The sequence below is a fragment of the Danio aesculapii genome, chromosome 16 (assembly GCF_903798145.1).
Source record: "Danio aesculapii chromosome 16, fDanAes4.1, whole genome shotgun sequence".
NCBI classification, from domain to species: Eukaryota; Metazoa; Chordata; class Actinopteri; order Cypriniformes; family Danionidae; genus Danio; species Danio aesculapii.
Window position 1 is genome coordinate 21,331,013 of NC_079450.1, and position 18,648 is coordinate 21,349,660.

At 35.3% G+C, this 18,648-nt stretch overlaps 1 protein-coding gene across 10 annotated transcripts in view; it reads left to right on the plus strand.

The window, feature by feature from the left end:
- Positions 1-18,648, plus strand: part of ptprub (protein tyrosine phosphatase receptor type Ub) — a 445,346-nt gene that overhangs the window by 210,348 nt on the left and 216,350 nt on the right. The window lies entirely within an intron of this gene.

Below are 18,648 nucleotides of genomic sequence, written 5' to 3' on the forward strand. Positions count from 1 at the left end.
AAACTAAACTAGTCATCAAATAAACAGAAATGAATCACTACACATATAAAGTCTGTCTATATTTTATGACTAGTCTAGTTTTGGCCACTCTTAGACGTCTATTAGGTTTTAACTGACAGCCCAAGTTTAGCCTTGCTTTAGCCATGCTGTCTACGTTTAGATGTCTATTAGACATCTATTAAACACAAAATTGTTTATTGGGGATTGTTTGTCCTAAATCTATATATAAGCTAGTGTGCTCCGAAACAGTGACTAAATTTGCAATAATAAAGAATAACCATCCAAAGTTTGAAGTTTGCAACTTTTGCCTAAATGGATCGATTACTCGATCGATACTTCAGTTTCTCATTAAATCTTCAGACCAATCAAATGCTCTCTATTATCTGATATGTTCCATCGCCTTCAAGACAGTATTGCTATATGTGTTTGATCTCAACTACTCTCACTGGCAGAGCTTTAGATAAAAACAAATGCTATTGGCTGATTTTGGAAAAAGAGGGAAAGGCTACTCTGTTCCACTGTGTCTTCATTTTTCAAAAATACACATTTCAAAGCACTTTGCAGGACTTTTAAATGTTTTATATAGAAAATCAAGGATTCCGGGTTTGGACTGTACTATCCTGATTAAAATTGTTGGTTTAAGATGGTCATTCTTGTCTAAACTGGTCATTAGCTAGTCCACAATAGTAAATAATAGGTCCAAGCTGGTTATTAGTTGCTCTAAAATGCTCAGTAGTTGGTACAAACTATTCATTAGCAGGTCTAAATGAGTCATTACCTGTTCCAAACCAGTCATCATTACTACATCCATGTTTCTCAATGTCATTGACTAGTCTAAACTAGTGGTTACAGCTTGAAGAGAGAATCATTAGTAGGAAAACTTTATAATTGTTATTAACTGGCCCAGGTGAGTCATTAGTTGTTGATGTGTCAATATCTAGTCTAAATTAGTATTTAGATGACGTGAGAGAGTCATTAGTAGGTACAAAGTTGGTCATCAGTTAGACTAATTTGCTTATTAGTTGATCCAAACAGGTAATTGGCTTGTTTAAACTGTTCATTCACTAGTCTACACTGTCATTAGTTACATAAAGCTGGTGCAAACTAGCAAACTCTCTTGGACAACATCTTCTGGACACTACACAAACTGACAAAATTCTTGTCGCCTATCCAAGTTTTAGGATCAACAAATAATAACTTGACTTCTAGATAATCATTTGGTATCAGAAGTGGCTTATATGTAAGGCCTCTAGATAATGCTTAATTTACCAAAATCTCTTTGGATTCATCTTCAATGCCTCAGATATGCTCAATAATGTTAATGTCTGGTGACTGGGCTGGCCAGTCCTGGAGCACCTTGACCTTCTTTGCTTTCAATAATGAAGAATAACCATCCAAAGTTTGAAGTTTGCAACTTTTGCCAAAGACACTTTGATGTGGAGGCTGAAGTATGAGAAGGAGCACTATTCCTGCTGAAGAATTTGCCCTCTCCTGTGGTTTGTAATGTAATGGGCAGCACAAATGTCTTGATACTTCAGGTTGTTGATGTTGCCATCAATTCTGCAGATCTCTCGCACGCCCCCATACTGAATGTAACCCCAAACCATGATTTTTCCTTCACCAAACCCGACTGATTTCTGTGAGCAGTATTTTTTGATAATTGTGATTCAGTTCAACAGATCCACCTTCTGCTACTTTTCCAAATGATCAACTAGAAGTCAAGTTATTATTTGTTGCTCTTACAACTGGGATTGGCGACAAGACTTTTCTCAGGTAGTGTAGTTTGTGGGGGTCAAATTGGTTTTGGAACATTGTGGCTGGACAGATATTTGGAATATCAGTTTAAACATGAGACTCTAAGCTAATTGCTTAGTCAAGTATTCCACAAAATAACAATTTGACTGACAGTGGATGTAATCTCATTTGCAGGGTTGGTAAACTGGTTTTCAACTGCATGCCCATAAAATCACTTTGACATTAAGATAGTACATCAGTGCTCCAGCAACATTATTATACACAGGCATCTCTTTTCCTCACAACAAATAGCATTGCACAACCAGTGATGAACACTAGTGTCTTATTAGTCATGCCCCCTGCTCTGTTTAATTAGCATTGATCTCAGCATGAATGTAGGTTAGTGCTGGAGGGCTAGACAAACCCACGACATAGACAAAGTCAATAGTGTTGACACATCTTACTCAACTAGTAACCTAATTTTTCTACTGTACCATTACGTACGAGACACAATGTAGCAAATCATTGCTTACGAAGTGACAGCTTGTTCACAACCCCCCACCCCCTAAGCCAATCGATTGGTGTCAATTGTTGGTCTACCACTGGGTTACACATGGCTATAGAGGTGAGAGTGGGCAGGCTCAGGGGGCTTCATCCATAAATTCAATTTCTCCTTTCTGCAAACTCTGCGCAGCTGTCAGAAAGCAATTAAGTTGAGTAGTGTTCACTTTATCGAGAACTGTCAATCTTTCCAACCTAATTAACTTTCACATGCCGGTGCAAAGATGTGGCCTTCATGTGTAAATAATGGTGCTCCCGCCAGTCAACAAGATGTGAAGGTGGAGGGGACATGACAATAGGGGGAATTTGTTTGGTTTGTGTGTGTCTACATGGTCGATTCTGGTTTTCTTGGAGTTTTGATTTGTTTATTTTTTTATTTTGTGTGAAAACCAAGAAATTTGGTTGGCTAGCGTGACCCCATTGGTCTTTGTTTGCTTTGTAGGATGCAGCTGGGTCAGTGATAACTAATGTTTACCGTTACTGTTTATTGCACTTAAATTTTGGCAAACAGACATTAACATTATATTGAATTTCAGCTTTTCTGACTGATGTTTAATTTAAAGCAACTGTAATCGCTCAATCAATGGATGAAGTCAGTTGTGTGTAAACATGTCAGAAGAGTGGATATCATTGTGGCCAAAAGTGAAGTAAAAAGTAAAAAATAAATTTCCAAAGAGCTTTCCTGTTGCCAGAGAACTTATGTGGACAGTTAATACAAAAAAGTTAAAATAATACTGCACCTCGTAGGAAACTTAACAGGCAACCACTGTAGAAAAAACGAAACTGGGGTGATATGATCATATATTCCCTGACCTGGTGAGAACAATAGCAGCTGCGTTCTAGACTAACTTTAGCTTGTTTATTGAAGATTCAGGACAAGCAGGATGCCATGAATGCATGAACTAGCTTTTCTGTGTCAGAAACAGACAACATGCTTCATATTTGGACTGTTTTATTTATTTATTTATTTATTTTTGTAACAGAAGAAGTATGGCTTAGAGGATTAAGTAAAAGGAGTCTCAATCCAAACTGTATCCTAAAAGATTTTGGTCTGCAGAAATTTGTTTCAATGAGAATCGGAAAAAAAAAAGACTGCTTATTCATTCTTTTAAATCATTAAAACCATTAGCTCTGTTAACTGTTAATTTTGATATTTATTGTGGTCTTTGATGAAATATGTAGCTAATATGTAGCATATCAGTGAAAACTAACCTCAGGTTTTCTAATAATATTGCCAAAGCAAATATATTGAAAACCGGAACGGACCTAAGACAGATCCTTGTGGCACTCCAAACTTTTCTGCTGTTAATTTGAATGATTTCAATTAAATAATTAAAGCTGCAAGCAGCGATGAAAGTGACCTCGCACCAGGGCTCAATGCTGCCTGGTGACCTAAGGATGATAGAGAACAGTGGACAATAAGAATTTAAGCTGATAAATATATTTATATAAAAAAAAAACTTTATGCCAAACTTCCTTTTGTCAGCAGGTGGTGCTATGACTGTGACTCAGTGTTTGCTTGTAGATGTCTTTAGGAGAGGAATCTCATCACTCATGGCTGAGTTATAAGTACTTCCTTCTCCATGGTGAAACACTGAACTTTGACAGTCTACCTACTTTGACATGCCAAAAACTCTATACTTTTGCAACTTAGCATCACAAAGGCCTTTGGACTAAACTAATGGAACCTGGATTCGATGTTTTATCGATAATAAAATTTATAGGAGATAAATTTATGATAAATTTATAGCTTTTTACACTGTAAAACTTGTCATTTCCTGTTGCCGGCAGGTGGTGCTATAACTGTAACTGGACAAAGACATGTAAACGTGTTCAGGTCAGGGCTGTTATCAAACGTGTGAATTATGAGGCAGATCGGACAATGCATGCTTGAGTTATAACAAATTCCTGTTTCGTGGCGAAAGAAAATTTTGTGAGGCTGCCACGGACACATCCTTCTATAAAAACTCTCGATCTTCACAACTTAACATCGCCAAGGCCTTTAGAAGACAATACGCAATTTCAGTGTTGATCTGATAAAATCTAGGAGAAGTTGGAAATGGAAATTGCACCTGGAAATGGCAAAAACTAAACTTTTTTTCACAGAGGAAGTTATAATGTAAATATCTGACTTCCTGTTGGGGTTGAGATTTCACTCCAAGATACTTTTTTGTAGGTATTGGCATGTATGATGTCTGTGCCAATTTTCGGACGTGTGCGTGAAACGTAGCTCGGGGGCCACTCCATCAAATATGCATAGGTGAACTGTTTTGCCACACCCACTTCCGAAACCTATAACAAACACAGATCTTTTGTGTGCAAAGTTTTGTGAGTTTTCAAGAATGTTTAGACCTTCAAAAATGCGATTTATTCTATAGAAGAAGAAGAAATGGAGCAATTCCAGTAGGGCCTATGCACGGTAGGTGCTCACGCCCTAATAAAAAAATGATAACAGACAGACAAGTTGGATTTAAACCAATTTAGTCCCTTGACCCTAAATGCCAGTGTAGTTTCGTGTTTACTATCTATGTTGTGATTAATTGTCTCAAACGTAGCACAAAAGTGAAGTAAAAGTATAAAAAATATATATGCAAGTTGAAAGGTGTGCAAAGCCAGCAAACGCAACGATTAGCTTGCGAGCTACCTAAGGAAAAAAGTTTGCCTTGATCATTTTAGCTTCCATTATACATATTATGTGACATTATTTAAAAATAAAAAGTGAGGGGAAGTGCTAGCAGATTGCTTTTCTCCAGGTGTTACAGAGCTTCTTGTAAAGCTCGATCACTAATGATACAGTACACTGTTATGCGCTCTTTCTCTAATAATAGCACAGATGTTTAAGTCTTTCGTCCAACAGGGAATTAGTGTGTATCTTGCTTCTATATTTGAGAACCAGTGGCCGAACGCCTGCGATGATAGTTTGTGCATCTGATGAGATGATGAGCTTGCTCTTTCTCAGCGTAGTTTTCTCACGGCGGGAGTCAGCACACTAAATCACACTTTGGGTCTGGAAGATGGCAGGATGTCCTGATCAATGGCGAAACTAGAGCTGTGGCACAGTCCCAGCGGGGGCCACGTCAAGGCCAGTTTGCTAAAACTGGCCCAACAAGAGGTATAATTTAAAGCTCGATTCGAGGATGTTTTGAAACCTATCAAACAATCTTTTATGGCAATGAAAGTTCGACAACCTTGGCTGTCGCCTGTAATTAAATTCAACCCATTTATGTAGACTTACCACTAGATGCTTTGTGTGTTTCTTTTGTCCCAATTTCCATCTCCTCTTCACCCTTCCTGCTGACTCTGTTTAGCTTGTCCTGCAGTTTCTCTTTTGCACTCTCACATGCCTCCTTTCATTCATTTCGCTGCTTCTCAAATCCAGCTCTCGTGTCATTTTTCAGTAAGAGTTTGGGTAAGCAGAAAGACAGGAATAGTTTATCCAAAAATGCAAATCCCCATGTCATTCCAAATCTGTATGCAGCTGTTTAGGGTCTATGAAGATGTAGAAGTGAATCATAAATATAGTGCATGACTGCATATACAGTATAGTGCATGAAGTCACTCTTAAAGTCTTCTAAAGTCTTATGATAAGTTGTTTCACTATCAAAATAGAATAAACTATGTGATGAATGATGTATCCATCCAGTTTTTACTGCTGAATATATCCTGACAGTGTGAAGTTGACTCTGAAGGTGTTTACTTTTTTGATAACTGACTGGATGCACGTTATCCTGCCTCTAAATTCCCACATAAGTAGTGGAAAATCATCTCTCATTTACCCATTTCGTTCTGTGTGCGTGAGACCTGTCAACACTCCCACAGACGGTCTCACATGCTTTGCAGACCCACAAAGGTGCACCTCTTTAGAAGGAAAAAATGAATCCGGCCCGGGTTTCTAAATCTCATAAAATGTCCGGGATTCAACTTTTGCTTTCGCTTTTGCTTTCTAAAGCTCGTATGTGTTTTTGCATTACTCTTTTATCAAAGACTACTTTCTATTGACAGAATGCACAATAGTCTAAACTGACTGCAAAATATACAAGTTTTAATCTTGTAATTAATAATATTTTTTTAGAAATATTGTCTGTTTTTATTCTTTTTTTCTGTCATTTATTGCTCATTTGCTGATTATTCTATTAATTTGATTATGTTAATGTATTACATAGGCTATTTTATATGCATATCTAAAATGCTTTGGCATTCAAGTTAGTTTTGAACTTGAAAGAGAGAGAGAAGCAGATTTTACCTGTCAGAAGTTGCACATGGTTCTTGAATAGCATAAAAGTAAGAGAAATAGTGGATTTCCTTTCTTTACTTTAACCCATTGAAAAAAAAGTGTATAACAGTGTCATAAATACAATTTTTTGGGTAAATGGTGTGTTTCAATCCAGCTACCACCGCAAGTTTATTTCAAACCTGTAGGAAGCACTGTCAATATATATATGATTACTTGGGGGTTATATAGCTGAGTTTTTTTTTAAATAAAAGATTTTATAAAAGCTGCTGATGTTCAAATTACTTATGCAACATTAAAACCACTGATAACAAATAATAGAGACTGTTAGATTGATCCTCATGTTTAACCACTGCCTAGAAATACAGTTGAAGTCAGAATTATTAGCTCTTTTCAAAACACATTTCTAAACATAATAGTTTTAATAACTCATTTCTAATATCTTTGCTTCTTTTATCTTTGCTTTGGTGACCATACATAATATTTTACTAGATATTTTTCAAGATATTACTATTCAGTTTAAAGTGCAATTTAAAGACTCGGTTAATTATAAAAAGTTATGGTTACTAGGCAAGTCATTGTACTGTATAAAGGTGGTTTGTTCTGTAAACAATTGAAACAAAAATGCTTAGGATGCTAATATTGACCTTACAATGGTTGATAAAGCTGCTTCTAGCCAATATAAAACAAAAAAGACTTTCTCCAGAAGAAAAAATATTATAGGAATTACTGTGAAAATTTCCTTGCTCTGTACATCTCAGTCAATTGTACAAATCAGCTGGTAAGATAAGGCTGCTTATGAGCTCAAAAAGACCATCCTGGTGCTCACATCCACCAAAATCTATGAAATTAAGTCTAATTGATTTTCAAGTAGGCCATTCTTCACAAATAAACCGCATATTTGAAGTCTAAACAGCCCCATTCCCCATTCTGGTGACACTTATAAAATGTAAAATGGTTAGAAACTGCCAATCAGATTTGATAATCAAAATGGACTGTTGTAAAATCATTTATAATCTATTACAGGTTACAAAACCATCCTCGAAATCCAATGAATATGCAGTGCTATTCATACTGAAGTACTTTCAGTACAAACCAGATATAACAGTGATGCGAAATGTCAGAGACTGATTTTTTTCTTAAACATGAAAGCACAGCTGTGACAACTAAACTGTTGTTATCAGAGAATAGCACACCTTGGAATGTTGCAACTGACCAATTAGAATCAAGTTAAATTATCAGTTACCTATTACATTTGTTTCCCTTCAGGCCAAATTTGCAGCCAGTCCTAGTCCTTCAGCTGAAATTTAGCAGTTTACCCCCAAAATTTTAAATTTACAACAATTACTTGCCCTCAAGTGGTTCTAAATGTTCATAAGTTTCTTTCTTCAGTTGAATACAAAACAAGATGTTCTGAAAGATATTGGAAACCAGCAGCCATTGACAACATTAGGTGATACAAAAATAGGATGGAAGCCAACGGAGGCTGCTTTAAAACATTCTGTTATATATATATATATATATATATATGTTTAACAGTATCTCAAAAAGGTTTGGAACAAGTGTAGGGAGAGTACAAATGACAGAATTTTCACTTTTGTTAGTCATATAAAGTATTTTCATGATGCTTTTTTAAAAGAATCTCTATACAGTACGGTATGTCATGGTGAACTGTTATAGGGCATGATTCAAATGAATCTGCTGTTGTGTTCCATAGAAAGAAAGAAAAAATAGAGCACACATTTTTGGATATAAAGGTTATTGAGTTTTTATTTTTTGGAGTGTTCTTTTAAACTATAAGTGTGTGTGAAAATGTGTTTATCATTTCAAGCAGAACATTTTTTTCCCTTCACCGAGTCTGAGAGCATAACAAGGGTAAATGGAGCTGTGTGCCCATGTCTGTGTCATCCTGGTCTTTTTCCTGGAACAGAGAGTCAAATACACGAACTCTGTGAATTTGCCTTTAGGATGTGCTTTACACTGTAAAAAATTTCCTTGTAAAAAAACGGTAATCTACTGGCAGCTGTGGTTGCCAGCATCATACTGTAAAAATACAGTGCCCTACCGTTTTTTTAATTAACAGTATGATACTGTTTTTGTAAGCAACGGTATTCTACTGTTGTGGGACTGTAAAAATACAGTACCCTGCTGTTTTAAATTAACAGAATGATACTGTTTTTGTTAGCAACAGTAATCTACTGTTGTGGAACTGTAAAAATACAGTGCCCTGCCGTTTTAAATTTACAGCATGATACTGTTTTGTTAGATACAGCATACCACTGTTATTGTAATGTAAAAATACAGTGCCCTACCTTTATTACATCTTATTACATCTTATCTACAGCACACTTTTGTTATTTAGAAGCATAAAGCTGTTAAATTACAAGCCATCTTTTAACAATATTATTTCAGATTAAAATGCTTTTATAAACTACATTTTAATTTGCCTGTGGATTCAAAAAGAGAAATAAATCCAAGTTATATTTCACATTTTTATTTTTTAAACAACAAAAAATAAAATCTGTTGTGTTAGTGAAAATATTTAGCCAAAGAACAGGCAAAAATTGTAAGTTCTCAAGAAATGTTGAGATCACATTCAGCATTGTACAACAAGCAACTTACAGAATGTCTTAGAAAAAAAAACAAATAGCTACTTTACAATTTAGTCTTGGATATAAAATAAAAAATATATAGCCCCAAAATGAACTGAAAAAAAAGGCCTCTGGTTTATAAACAGTGTTGCAAAAGTGTGTGTGGGGAAGGGGGGGGGGGGGCTTTTAAATAAAGTCCCATTCAAAGTCCATTAGTTTTTTTAAAAGGTTTGAAACCTTGGGGTTTACTGTCAACGTCTTCTTCTGAACTGTCTTGCCACTTTTTTTTGACGTCACATTTCCCCTCGCAGCCTTGGTTCCCTTCTCTGGATTTATCCCAGCAAAGCGTCTGAATAATAAGAATAAAAGATTTTCTGTTAACAAGGTTTTAAAACTGTATGATTTAAAAAAATAAATAAACTATCTGCAAAAGACTGATTTTCTGTTCTGAAAGAAAATTAATGAACAAGCACATGTATTTTTGCAGCACTAAAATGATTTTCCCTGAAAAACAGTTATTGTTATATGATGAAGATTAAAGACATGAAAGGGGCATTCAAATGTTAAAATGTATGACTTTTGAACAACACCAGTGACGTGTGTGTGTGTGTGGGTACACAGTTAAAGTCCCTATTAGCCCTCCAGAATTAATATATATATATATATATATATATATATATATATATATATATATATATATATATATATATATATATATATATATATATATATATATATATATATATATATATATATATATATACACACACACACACAAACAAACAAACGCGCGCACACGCACACACACACAGTTGAAGTCAGAATTATTAGCCCCCCTGTTTAATTTTTTCCCCAATTTCTGTTTAACGGAGAGCAGATTTTTTTTTTTTCACCACATTTCTAAACAAAATAGTTTTAATAACTTGTCTAATTGATTTATTTTATCTTTGTCATGATGACAGTAAATAATATTTGACTAGATATTTTTCAAGACACTTCTATACAGCCTAAAGTGACATTTCAAGGCATAACTGGGCTAATTAGGTTAACTAGGCAGGTTAGGGTGATTAGGCAAGTTATTGTATAACGATGGTTTGTCATCAGAAAAAAAATAACCTTAAAGGGGCTAATAATTTTGTCCCAAAAATGTTTTTTAAAAAATGTAAAACTTCTTTTATTCTAGCCAAAATAAAACAAATAAGACTTTCTGCAGAAGAAAACATATTATCAGACACACTGTAAACATTTCCTTGCTCTGTTAAACATCATTTGGGAAATATTGAAAAAAGAAAAAAAAAAAATTCAAGGAGGCTAATAATTTTGACTTCAATTGCACACACACACACACACACTACATATATACTATATAAAGAGTTCAGCATAAATGAGCACCCCCTTTAAAAAAAATTATATTTGTATAAAATCCTCAGTGAATATAGACAATATATGTTGATGCATTTAAACAAAACAGTTTTATTAAACAGTTATACCTATTAGAGTAATAGTTTTTTTCCCTGTTTATTATTAAAGTTATTATTAAAGTTTTTTTTCAGCAAAATATTCACTGGCGTGTACTAAGTATTTTAGCTCCAGTTTTGGCTTTGGTACTGACTAATCTAATGTTTATGGCCACATAATTGTAAAGCATTCTATTTAAAATATTAATTTGAAAGAAAGATTTGTGAGAGGTAATGTTTAAAAAGGCTTTTCTGCTCACAAAGGCTGCATTTATTTGATCAAAAATAAAGTAAAAATGTTGAATTATAAAGTGTTACTACACAATTTAAATAACACAAATTTTTCAATTTTTCAATAATTTCTTATTGAATGTAGTTTTACATTTAATTTATTCCTGTGATGTAAAGCTGAATTTTCATCACCATTACATTAGTCTTCAGTGTCACATGATCCTTTAGAAATCCTTATTATATTATTGGTACAAAACCACTAATAATGATGCTTATAATTATCAGTGGTGAAAAAAGCTTCATAGTATTTTGGTGATACTGATACATTCTTTTACGATTCTTTGATAAAAAAAAATTGAATCTTTTTTTGCATTATAATAAATTAATTTACTTTCATTCATTCATTCATTTTTTTTTCAGCATAGTCCCTTTATTAATATGGGGTCGCCACAGTGTAATGAACCGCCAACTTATCTATCATATGTCTTACGCAGTGGATGCCCTTCCAGCTGCAACACATCACTGGTAAACACCTATACACTTTCATTCACACACATACACTACAAACAATTTTAGCCTACCCAATTCACCTGTACCGCATGTCATTGGACTTGTGGGGGAAAGGGGAGCACCTGGAGGAAACCCATGCCAACACTAGGAGATTTCATCACAGAAATGCCAGCTGACCCGGCCGAGGCTCGAACCAGCGACCTTCTTGCTGTGAGGCGACAGCACTACCTACTGAACCACCGTGTCACCTGATTTATTTTCATGCTTGAACAATATATTTTGATGAATAAAAGTAAATAATTTTTATGGTACTTTTAAATAGTATTGTATAATTTGTATTGACGTGGTGGCACAGTAGGTAGTGCTGTCGCCTCACAGCAAGAAGGTCACTGGATCGAGCCTTGGCTCGGTCAATTGACAATTCTGAGTTGAGTTTGCATGTTCTCCCTGCGTTCGCATGGGTTTCCTCCGGGTGCTCCGGTTTCCCCCACAAGTCTAAAGACATGTGGTACAGGTGAATTGGGTATGCTAAATTGTCTGTAGTGTATGAGTGTGAGTGAGAGTGTATGGATGTTTCCCAGAGATGGGTTGCGGCTGGAAGGGCATGCCCTACATAAAACGTGCTGGATAAGTTGGCAGTTCATTCCAAGGTGGCGATCTCGGATTAATAAAGGGATTAAGCTGAAAAGAAACTGAATAAATAATGTGTATTGTATTGTTTCACAAAGTGATGACAACAACAATAAATTTTAATTGTGAGCAAATGATTATGTTAGGCATCATAAGAATTATGTGACACTGAAGACTAGCATTTTTAATTATGATGATTAAAATTCTACTTTAAAACACAATAATTAATAACATTTTAAACTATATACAATAAAATACCAGTAAATGATTTAATTAGTTTATGATAAATGTATAATATTTAACTGACATTTCACTATATCACTGTATTTGCTGTATTTGTCTCATAAAGTCCTCATGCTAAATTAAACAAAAAAATATGTAAGCGCAAACATATTACCTTTGAAGGAATTCCAGTGTGCATGCTGTTTCCTCCTGGTACTGCAAATTGAAGATGTAGTACAAAGAAAACACTGTAGCAAGTCCAGAAAGAAAATGTGGCTGCACACCCTCACAGATTACTCTGCCTTCAATGCTGATCATCCATCGTTTCATCCACTGTCCCGGAGTATCATCTGGACCTTTAAGAAATTGATTGATTAAAGTATTATTTAAGAATTATTCTGAAGATTAATTCTGTGATTTATCATTTATTTTGAAAGGCTTGGTGTAGAAAGGGCGATGATAAAATTATGCAAGACTTTATAAAGCCATACAATGTCATTTTTCAAAATTAAAATAAATATTTAAATAACTATAATAAGCAACTATATGAAATCAAACCAGGTAATCTGAGATTCAAAGATAATGAAAAGTGGCAAATGTCTAAAGGATGTTAAAAAATTGACATTAGTATGTCAATAGTAGTACTAAAGGATAACTAGGCTTCTAAAAGGCAAGTTTATTTCTCTGGGTATGAGATCAAAACAAATACACACATTCAAAATAAATGAGTCTTTGCTTTAGCGAATTAAATTGAATGAACTAATTTTCTCAAATACAAACCAGCAAAATCTACAGCGAGACACAATTCGGATTTTTTCCTATCCTGATCACGAAATACTTACCAAGCAGGATCAAACGAGGAGTCACAGGCAGGTTACCCATCTTTTCAAGATCAGCAGGAGTGGCAGACATCTAGTGGTAAAAAAGAAATTGTAAATAACTGACAATATGTACATAACAACAACAACAACAACAAACAACCTTAAAATTGTTGGTCCACACAATTCAAAAGAACATTTAAACACAATTTTTTTTTTTATAAAAGATAAATATAATTTATAGGAGTCAAGTGGCTTAGCCTTTGATTAGATTCTGATCAGCACACATCAATTTTAATTACAATACCAATAAGCTAACCTTAATTACCCTTTTTTCCACTTGAAACATACATGGAGGTTAATAAGTTATTTATCTAAATATATCTGCTGAGGTTGAATATCGGTTGAAATTTGCAGATGCACTCTAAAAAAACATCTCTGGAGACTAAGGAATAAATTAATGGCACTCAAATTAGAGACAGCACAGGAATGAGTAAATAAGACAACTATATGGTTGTACCATTCCTACACAATTATTCCTACAAAGAATAAACATAAAACAAACTTACTTTTTCACGAAGAATGAGTCCTTCCTTCTTTTCAACGAAGTGAGCCATAAGGAGTTGCACAACGAGGTAAGATGAATCAGTGACAGCATCGTTGGAAAGGACTGACTTCACTTCAGAGTTTGTAGGCTTGCTTTTAAAAAACTCTAAAATGGTCTTTCCACATTCCTGCATTGACAGTTCAAATGCACGTAGAACATTGATGTCGGTAAGTAGCTCAAAATGTGTGAGCAGGCCTTTCTGAAAAAATAGGTATGGCCACTTTTCCATTAACTCTGCAACAGAAAGAGCTGGCACACTATTTATTTGGGTTCGTTGAAGGCAGTATGTTGTCTCCATCAGTTGGTTTACTTCAGCCTTCTCTATTCCTTTTGCTCCTTCTCGAAGATAGATATTCTCCAGCTTCTGCCGTTTATTCTCAACAGAGGCATCCGTTTCCTCTAAAGGAAGACCAGGCTGAAATCGTGTACAACCATATGTGTCAGTGGGTCCTCTTTTAATGCTGCTGCTTGATGACCTGTGCTGTCTGAAACTGGTGGTTCGACTGACATTTTCTATTCTTGTCTTGATCTGGATCAAAAGTGAGCTATAACCTTCACCAACAATTCGGCCATCATGAAGCTGATCTGCAAAGCTTTGAGGATATTTGTGAACTATCCCTTTACAAATAGTAAGACATTGTGCGCGTGTTGGAGTTGGCTCATATTTTCTTATTTCATCTGCAAGCACCCTAACCATCTGTCGTCTTGCTTGTGGTGAAGGCCGCCTCCCAGAGGAAATAGCTGTCTGAATTTCACCAGGCATAAGCTGCCATGGCACCTGGAAGGTATCTGGCCATGATTTCGTAGCAAGGGATGTAGATGGTCTACTGTCTTCTAGACTGCTTGATTCTCCTCCAGTAAACATATTAGAAGAGCATGGAAGTGGTGAGGAGCTCCCAGCTGATGATGGAGTATGCTGCATGATGCTAAGATCCAAAGTAACAGTTTCCGTCTCTATACATCACAAAAAAATTTAAGTGCCAGTCAAAACACAACTTAATATATACAAAGGATAATCCATTTAATTCTACCCACTGACTCATTTACATTTATAATACAAATTTGTCTCATACGAGTCAAATATATTTCAATAAAGCTACTTGCATCTAAAACTATTTGCATTGTTATATTTACTAATGAGCTGACTAAAAAGGAAACAAATTGTTTACCTCAAATTGAGGGAAAATGAAGTGTAAATTATTATGTGCACTTTTATGTCCTTTCAAATATGATTAAAATGTATTTGTTTTTCTAAGTAAATGAAATGTATGATTATAATTACCCATTTTAAAAGCATTGAGTAGTTTCCGCAGTTTTATAGTCGGAAGTATGTCACTGATGTCCTCTTGTTGAACAAACTTAAGGTCATCCTTGGATTCCAAACCAGAGTCCAAAATTCGGTCAATCAAAAGCTGTGTGATGTTGTCATCATTAGAAGGTAAGGCATTGTGGATGATGTCTTTTAGTTCTTCCCTTATGGAGGACATTATTCTAAATTGAGACAACAGAATGATGAAGAACAATTACAGACATATTCACTACTGTGTATTTTGACAAGGGATAATAATCAAGAAGATCTTTCTGATTAACACACAGGTAGGATCCATTTATTGTTGTCAAGATGTGAATACCCATATCATGGAATCTGTTAGTCTGGAAAAGTTCTGTGATAAAATACACAGAATTGTTGTGTATGACTGTCATCACAATCCTGCCCACAATAAGCCCCTCATCATTTTCTTGAATGACAACAAACATGTTTTTTCGGTATGTTGTCCCTTTCACAGTAGCCTCATGTGAAACCACAAACTCTGTTGCCTTTTCAGCAGTAATAGCAGGAGGAAACAGCTCACCAGCACCAAGAAATGCCTGCAGAAGCTGATGTCTTTCTGCAAGAGTTAAGCACACATTTTTAAAGTTGTGTAGTTTTCTTGCACACTGTTTAAAATACATATGCTTGCTCTCAAAGCGTAATGTCCATAAGTGTATGAGTGGTCCAAAATAAACAGTTAGCTCTGGGTAGTGGCTAAGATAGTGATGTTTAGGTCTCAGACAGTGTGTAGGAAAAAGGTGTTTCCTACAATGCAGATACTCATCAATCAAAACTCTCAAATAACCTACCTGGCCACTGGAAATGGCTGGTGCACAAACAAGTGCAACAATTTCAATTAATACTAAAATGAGTTGCCAAACTTCATTCGTACCCGGTGATTCAATTTTGTCACCAATCAACATTGGTAGCGTTCTCAAAAAACACCAGTTCTGGACAGCATGTCCAGCTAGCTTCTCACTTCCTGGGTTAATCTCACAAGGTCTGTCACTGTTGTCATTACCTAGAAATTTGAACTGACTGATCCTTCGATTTAATTCCTGGTAAGTAAATTGTCTGTCAACCTTTACAAGATGTTTAATACATAAAGCAAGATCATATGACACAACACCCTCAAACAAATCATGTCCAAGGCAAGGGGGCAACCCTGGCTGGCATACATGATAGTAGGAAAGCTCATTAAACAATGAATCAAACTTGATACCTCGACTCTGGATCAATCCCACATCAAGGCTCTTAATATGGTCTTTGTAAGACTGCACTGTGCGAAATGTGGCCCTGGCAAGTGGATCTTCCTGAAATGCAAATTTGTCAATTTCACAATATCTGCAAAAGTATGTGCTTCCACTAAAATTCTCCAGAAAACCACCAATATTATGTGAGCCTAAATTGTCACCAGCTATTGCCCGCAAGATTGCTTTTACATTCAGTCCATCTGGAAAATTTACACCTGTACTCTCTAGGTCTTTAAGGTCATTGACTAAGCACCTCATGACCAATTCTTGACCAAAGTACTTAAAGTCTTGTTCCCTGCAAAGAAACACCAACTGCATTTGGTCAGTAGTTGACCTATTATGGGGAAACAGATCTGCCAATGTGAGATACATAGCAAGTACTTTATGCTTTTTTTTTCCAGACCCTAAAGGGTTCACAACCTCAAAAGCATCTTGGTATAGGACTAAGCCTAATGTGGACTCATCTGCATGTTGCAAATTTGCAGTGATGTTTTCACCATCCCACACATCTTTTAAAATGTCCTTCATTTGGACACGACTGTGCATTTCACTGTACTGTTCCCTGACAGACTCGCAGCAAAGAAGAGCTTCAATGGTTTGTTTAACTGGAACATACTGTACGAAACATTCTTTTCCTGCTTCATTCTGTCCTAGACATATGGGTAGTGGCTCAACATAATTAAAGTTCTTCTTGAAAAATGTTTTTCTACGCTGATCTGATCTTAATATATGATTATTACATGAAGTAAAAAGGTCTTCAGCTTTAAGATCATTAAGTACCATCGTTACCATTGCCTCTGGAACATCAAGTGAGATTAACTTTTGCTGAAGTCTGAAAAGCAAATGGGACTGATTGATTTCATGTATTGATTGCATATCTTCAATCACTGTCTGGATGACTGAGGCTGGAAGCAATAGTTTTGCTTGCAATTTCAAATAGAAAAGAGCAAGATTCCTCAAAAACAAACTCTCATCAACATTTTCAGGACTAACATCTGGTTCCTCATAGTTCTCAGCAGCATCACTCTGTGTATCAGACTGAAAATCAGTGTTCTGAACCTGTGAGCAGCTGGCTTCAGGGGTTGCTGTAATAGAGTCATTTAAGCTTGCATTTTCTTTATGTTTTCTAGTCAAATGAGAGGTAAATGTTGATACAATGGTGAACATTTTACCACAGTTGTTAAAAGGACATGTTACTTTTCTACCCTCTTTAATGTGCATTTTCAGATGAGAGAAAAATTCAGATAAAGAAGAACATGTGGTACTACAGAAATCAACATGGCATTGTAGAGAAAGTGTAGCGCACAATTTGTTTTCTGTCCTATATCCTTTATGGTGCCTGTACACGTGAGATTTTAAACCTGCATATTTTTTAAATGTCCTTTTACAATTAGGAATGCAGCAACGAAAAACAATATTTGAAACATTTGTGTGTATTTTCATGTGTTTCACATATGACACAACAGTACCACATGTTTCTCTACAACTCTGACAACAATACATAATGTTATAACAAGATAACCAATTATATAGTCAACCAATTATGTCGAGTTTCACTATAAAATGTTCATAAAATGGTAGACATTGACACTGCAAAACGTCTTGTCATGCCGCTATTATAATACTAACGTACAATATGGACGTTCACAGTAACTTGATTTTACTCCTGATCGTTACTCATAAAGATTAAAATCTCCGCCAGTTTCATAAACTTGAAGTGTCTTGAACACTGCAACTTTAGGTAACATTACCGAGCATACAATCTGACCGTAACTTCTTTATAAACTAACCGGAATAACGACAAAAATGACAAAGGTCACACTCGATCACACTCGCAAATAAAACGGCATATCTGTAATAAAATGGACCGAATGTGCAAGTTAAACGTGTAACCACATGAAAAAAAAAAGATTCTGAACAATCTTCACTCAAAGTTTATGTAAAATCTAGGTTTAACATTCTTACCTGCGTGTGATGTGAAGGCAAGTCCTTCAGCTATCGTCAGCTTGCTAATTAGGCTAACGTTACCCCTTTCTCCTCACACGGTCAAATCCTGTAATTACATAAACAGGTGATTTGATTATGTGTCGATTGGTTGTTTATGGCATAAAATTTAAATTTAATAGGTAATTTAAAGACAGTATGATTACAGATATAGCTTCTTACCTTGTTGAAATATCCAAATGATCCTTCTTGTAAGTAGCCTACTATGGAGTTGCAAACAGGCACGCAGTTCAAATCAGTCATAAAATGCAGGGCACAAAACCAGTTTGTGTAACCACAAATTATAATGTTAAATCTTTGAACTTTTTTACTAAAAGTTCAGGTAAAATATCCATCCAGGCTGAAGAAAATTTCTTAAGTTATGTGAGAACTACCGAGTACTTATGCTACCTTTTCAAATCCACACAGTCCAATCATGCATTAAAAAATAAATGTTGCACTTGTGTGTTGATTGTAAGTTTACATGTGATTTTAAAAACTAACAGGT